This window comes from Pteronotus mesoamericanus, unplaced genomic scaffold (genome assembly GCF_021234165.1).
Source record: "Pteronotus mesoamericanus isolate MK-2021 breed Mesoamerican mustached bat unplaced genomic scaffold, CSHL_Meso_final contig_53, whole genome shotgun sequence".
Lineage (NCBI taxonomy): Eukaryota > Metazoa > Chordata > Mammalia > Chiroptera > Mormoopidae > Pteronotus > Pteronotus mesoamericanus.
Window position 1 is genome coordinate 7,115,405 of NW_026555195.1, and position 6,785 is coordinate 7,122,189.

Sequence of the window (6,785 nt, forward strand, 5' to 3'; positions counted from 1 at the left end):
GGAGCAGAGTTGCTACCACTATAGACTGTGTATTACTGATGTTAGAGATCCTGACTGAGGCCCTTTCAAACTTTATTTTCAGGGATTGAGTTGAGCTTGTAAACATTTCCCCAAACGACTTTGTGCTGGAACTATTTTTTGTATGTTTTTGTTAAAATGCTGGATCATTTATATTTTGCTTGAAAATACTGTTCATGAAGCCAAATTGATTTTTATCCTTCTAACTCTTATTTATAATGCCATGAAGTTAGTGGACCAAAAAAATAAATGTCAAGAGGGAAGGAGGGAGGAGGGTATTGGGGAAAAGAAGGAGAAGGATCACATCAAGGAACATGTAAAAAGACCCATGGACAAGCCAAAGTGGGGGAGGATCGAGGATAGGGCAGGGGAAAGTGGTGGCAGGAAAATGGAGACAAATGTATTTGAAAAATAAAAAAAAAAAGTACAAATAGGTAGTTACAGAATAGCCATTGGGACGTAAAGTGCAGTATAGGAATTGGAGTCACCAAAGAACTTATACGCATGATCCATGGGTATGAACAATGGTGGGGGGACTGCCTGAGGGGGTTGGGCGTGCTGGGTGGAGGGGGGCAAAGGGGGACAAATTGGGACAACTGTAATAGCATAATCAATAAAATATAATTAAAAAAATAAATAATGGAAGGTACAAATGTTGTCACTATAAGAGGATAATATTGAATTTGTCTTATAATGACAAAGATGGTAGCTAATCTTAAAAGGAAGCAGAAGAAAAAATATTGAAGAAATTTTCTTCAATAAACTTAAAATAAGAAAAGCCATTCTGTGTATAACATAAAAACCTGGAAGCCATAGAAGAAAAATATTAATAAAATTAACTATATTATTTTTTTAAATTCTTTATGATAAAAATGATCAAAGCAAAGAAAAAGAAGACAAACAACAAACTGGGAGAAAATATATGCAACTCATATATCACACACAGGAATAATCTGTTATATATAAAAAGTTACTACAAATCAGTAAGTAAAATGATCAAGAACACAATTTAAAAATGGGCAAAGGTTAGAAAAAAACAAAAGAGAAAATATAAATAGCTGTTAAAGATTTTTAAGATGCTAATAATAATAATAACAATAAGAGTAATAAAAGTTTAACTACACTGACGCAGCACTATTAACTACTTAATTAAATTTAATCTAATTAATTTAAAATTCACTCTGTCAGTGAACACATGTGGGAAAGAATCACTCTCATACATTAACGCAAAAAAGGCAAATTTATACAATCAACATAAAGAACAATTTGGTAATGTATATCAAAATTACAAATGTACATTGAAATTCATCCAATAGATATGATTGGTACATTATAGCTAAATTATTCAACACAGATTGAAAGAAGCTCTTAGATGCACTGTTAAGTGAAAGAGCCAAATAAGAAATGTTAACATTTGTTTTAAAGGGGGAGAGAAGGAGAAAACTAAACAAACTTGATTCTATGTGCTCTACATACCTCTGGAAAGATACTTAAGAAACTCACAGCATTAGTTGATTTTAGGGACCGAGGTGCTAGGTACTTGGTGGAAGGAGCGTTTTCCATATGTGCCCTTTTGTACTTTTTAAGTAAGAATCATATGAATGTAATATTTATTCAAAAGTAAATATTAAGCCCTGACTGGTGCGGCTCGGTGGGTTGGGTGTTGTCGCACCAAGTGAAAGGTCGCCAGTTTGATTCCCGGTCAGGGCACGGGCCTGGGTTACGGGTCACTCCCAGTCGGGGTGCGTATGAGAGGAAACGATGGATGTTTCTCTCTCGTATCAATGATTCTCTCCCCGTCTTTGTCCTTCACTTCCCCTCTCTCTAAAAAGAAATTAATAAGATCTTTTAAAAAAATAAATATTAAAGTTGAAACATACAAGAAAAAAGTTATTTTATTTAACCCAAAAACGTCCAAATCAAAATTCACTACACTTTTTTATTATGATTTTAGTTCTTCTCCATAAGTTACTGGACCCAAATTAGTTCATAGTTTTGTTTAATTGACATTTGCCTATGAGAGACATTAAACTTTTATTTCTCACTAAAAGTTTTGCAGCTCTACTTTCATATTACATGTGATTTCAAAAAGTTAATCACATACACACACACGTCACACCCATCCAGAATATATGGAAAATATCTATTTAATCACTTAAAGATCTTTGAAGAATGGATTTTTACTATTTAAATAATGGTGTTATGGATATCGAGGTGCACAACTTGCATTTATAATATACATTACAGCCCTGGCTGGGTAGCTCAGTTGGTTAGAGCATAGTCCAAATACACCAAGGTTGCGAATTCAGTCCCCAGTCAGGGCACGCGCAAGATTTGACCAATGAATGCACCAATAATTGGAACAACAAATCAGTCCTGTTCTCTCTCTCTCTCCCCTTCCTTCTCTCTTTCAAATCAATAAATTTTAAAAAATTTATAATATACATTATTTTTTTGCTCCGCCTTCTATTTTGAATATCACAATGCTTCCTCTTTTACATATAAAGAAATAAAAGATCACTCAGATAAAGTCACGTGCTCAAGATCACTCAGGCCAGGATACGAACTCAGGTTTATGTGACTCAGAGTCCATACTCTGTTCATTCCAACCACATTATCCTCGAAAAATAAACAAATAAAGCAAAAATAGATGCTCTTATTTCTCATCTAAAATAGAGTTTGGAACTATAGTCCCCATTTTAAGATGCCAGTACCCTCAATTCTTATCAGAATGTTTATAAAGTCATACCATGGCCTGTAATATCGAGAACATAAAACACCAGAAAGATTTTATTTTTTAATTTTAATTTTATTTATTTATTTTATTAACAACACAATATATTTATTTAAATTGTTACTTGTTATAATTCATCAAATCTTATCACAGGTTAGTATCTTCATTCTATCACCTTATTGGGTACATTTGTTACTGTTACATAAAACTTTATGCAAAATTAAATAAGAATTAAAAGTGCAGCTAAGACCACGGTGATGATTTGTGTGAGAGGATTCCCCATCATGCACGCTCGTCCCTAATGTCATTATTTTTTCCTTGTCATGGGCCTCTCTACCTTACGCTACCTCTGGTTTAGAGAAACTAAAATGGCCCCTTTGAGCTCTGTCGCACTGAGTTCCCAGCCACGGCTTCATTGGTCAGTGTTCACCCAGGGGTCCCTGTCCAGGCGGCAGAGAGCTGCAGGCCTGGGGCCCTTAGGGTTCCTTCCCAGCGCATGACAAGCATTTCCTAGGAAGCTCAGACGCCCTTCAGCCAGATTCTTTTTGCTGGGGATTTAGAACCAAGAATGAAAGGGCTGTTTCAAGTTTTCAACCTTCTAAATACTCTTTGGGCTGCTGATTTTAGGAATTATCTGAGGTTCTTTGTTACAACTTCCTTCATCAGAGGATGGGCCGGAGGAGTAGTCTAGTGTGGCTCCACTGACTGAGTCCGGGGATTCCTCGGGAGAGCTCCCATTCCTCCCACCTGTCTTTGAAAGAAGCCACTGTAAATGCATGATTTTTCTCACCATACTGACAGTAAACTTCAAAGGGACCTACTCATATTGTCATCTCCTTTGGAAGTCCCAGGTGAGAAAAATCCACATTACTTTGAGCACAAGCCCTTTGTAGAATGGGATCTTTATTCTGATTATTGTTTATCCTGATACACCTGAAGTCTTGCCCTCTGGAAGGACTCTCAGAGTGCCAGTGACTTCTGTATGTTCCAAGCAAGATAGTCATCAGCTTTTTTGTAAAGTCTTCTATTTGTTGTTTACTCTGTTTATCATGCTTTTTCACCAATCTTGTGACAAAGAAAGCTGTTGTTGCAATTTCATCTCTCATGATTCAGGAAAAAAAAAATCTGTGAGGAGGTCAGCAAAAATTCTTTAGCTCCAACAAAAAGTAGGTGAGAGAAGACCAACTATGCTTTACGTTTCCAACTCTTACCAGCACCCTAAGATTTTAACTTTGGAATACAAACACGTGGACTCATGTCCGCACACACACTTACCAGCATCACTTCAAGGTGACAAGGGCGGTGCATGGTACCAGTGGGAAACAGGATAGGGCTTGGAGTCAATTGTACTGAGTCTAGACAGTTGGCTCTATCACCGCTACATACTAGCTGTGTGATCTCGCAAATTTTGCTTAACCCCTCCAGGTCCTACTGTCCTTGCTTGTAAGATGGGAATAATAATAGCACCTACCTCATAGGACAATTCCGGGGAGTAATTAAGGTAATGTATGCACCTTAAACATACATAATGTTATGCGTCAATTATATCTCAATTTGTAAAAAGGTAATGTCCTATATGTGAAGTATTTGCTCAGTGCCTGGCACACAGCTAAGGGTCCCTTGAGTAGCTCTGCTCCTGTTGTTGTTGCTGCTGCTGAGCTCCTGTTGGCCTGATTAACTGATAAAAAGCAACCCCAAATGATCAATGCTGGAACCCTGGGCTGCCACAGCCAAAGAAAAAGAGGGGATGGGGGAGGGATTGTATCAAGAAGGAGGTGATGAGTTCTAGGGAGCATTCCCCCTTTACGGGTGTAAAATACCTATTTAATTCTTGAAGATAATTTAAGAAAGATGACATCTTCTTATTGGATGCCTGGGCTATTCATGTTCCTACTTTCCCCTAGCCAGAGTTTGAAAACATTGAATTAGAAAATCAACACCAAGGCTATTTTCTTCTGGCAGGGTGTGGAGACAACCAAGAGGCAAAGAGCATTTATTGAGTATCTACCAGGGACTCTAACTTTGTTAGGCTGGGGAGGCAGCTTGGGGAGAGAGGGTAGAAAAGTGCAGGGAACAAAGAAATATAGGAAAAGTGTGAGCCTTATATCTGCTTCAAATACACACACACACACACACACACACACAAATCTCTAAATACATGCAACCAAAAACATGCCAACCAAACACACAAAAACAACCAAGAGCTTCTCTGTGAATTTTGCTTGATTAAGAACATATTTTCATCATGAAGATGATACAGGCTCAGTTATAAGATAGAGAACAATATTGGGAGACAGGGAAGCCAAGAGCTCTGTGATTTATTCCGTTTATTTCTGCAAGCCTTTAGTGAACCTTGTAAAATGTTTGTATATGTGTGAAGGATTTTTCTCATATGTATATACCTTATACCATATGTATATGCTATGTATTGTCTTCACTTTTCAGCCAAGGGTTTAATTTCATCTACTGTGTCTTTAATATTTCCAATGCATAATATTGTCCTCCAAAATTGGCATGAAAATACTTTGGTGATTGACCGCTACATTATTTGACAGTCCCCAGATTAAAAAATAGTAATACTTCAGTGCAGATTACCATATCCCTGTCCATTATCTGGAAGGCAGGCAGCTCCTACAAACGGTGCGGCAACAATACCAGATGTCTTTAAATACATGCCGTGTGAGCTTCTTGGGAAGGACAGGAATATGGACTCAGATTTGGAGGAATCTCTTCAACACCTTCAGCACCAAACTAAAACAGAAACTCACCTTGCATTCTGAGGTCTTAGCCTCACAAAATTCAATTATTATTCAAAATTACTTTAATCTGTCTTCTTTCTGGAAGGCTGGCCTTAGCACCTCTCCATCTGCAATGATGATCTCCATTCAAATCAAGACCCAGTTCATCCCCTTCTCCCTCAGAAAACGCACTCCTGCCCAGAGGGATGGGTACCATTGTGATCGGAGATGTACCGCTCATTGGGCTTTTGGGGGAGGCTAAATACTACGTTAATACCTGTTTGGGTTTTTTTCTGTGTGTGTGGCCATGTCATGTTTTTCCGAGGAGGCTATGCATCATTTTTTCTGTAGGTAACGTGTTTAAATAATTCAAACAAAAGCTATAAAAGTTACAGAGTGAAGCAGTCCTCCCTATCCCTCCCCTGCCCCTTCACTCTCCCTTTGGAGACAAGCGCTGCTATCTGCCCCGAGGCACTCTTTCAGAGATATTTTAAGCATATACAGATTATATATGTAAATGGATAAACAAGTAAGATTTACGAGTGAAACATATGTTTATTTCCTCACGCGTATACACATCCTTTCTCCTTTTTATAGAAAGGTGAGCATACTATATATTCTTTTTTTTTTTCTTTCCTTCTTTTTTAAATGTCAGAGTGCCCAGTCAGACTTGAAAACACTTTAAAACAAGTCCTTGGCAACTTCCATATTATTCTTGGTGACCTAGACATGTCTCTGGCCATAATCCTGGGACCAGAAGGGCATGTAAAAAGGCGCCTCGGCGTACTAGATATTCTTTTGCACCTTGTTTTTTTCAGTTAACAACTTTTTGGGGGGTTGCACATTCTAACAGTTGTTGCTGTACTGTGATTTATTTACCTAGTCCCCTTTGATGATAAGATTATTTAGGATGTTTCCAATCTTTTGTTATTAGAAACAATACTGTAATAAATAAATGCAATAAATAACTATACACATTATTTTGCCTGTGGACAAGTATACCTGTAGAAATTCTTAGACAAAGAATTCCCGGATCAAGTTTGTAATTTTGATTGTCTTCGCCAACTGAACTCCACAGAGGTATTATCAATTTATACTTCTGCCTGTGGCATGTTAGAGAGCCCCAGGTGACTCTTGTGTAAATAATTTAATGACAACACTCTTGTTTTTAGTAGGTCTGTTACATATTGGGAACCTCAGTATTGTCTGCAGAGTGGAAATAATATCATTCACCTCTGTGGGGACTGTTTTGTGAGAAACATATGCAAAAGAGTTTTAAAAACTGAACAGCAGGA

At 37.6% G+C, this 6,785-nt stretch overlaps 1 pseudogene; it reads right to left on the reverse strand.

Moving 5' to 3' along the window:
* Positions 1–3,164: 3,164 nt before the first annotated feature.
* Positions 3,165–3,858, reverse strand: LOC129075356 (protein BTG4-like; annotated as a pseudogene).
* Positions 3,859–6,785: the final 2,927 nt, after the last annotated feature.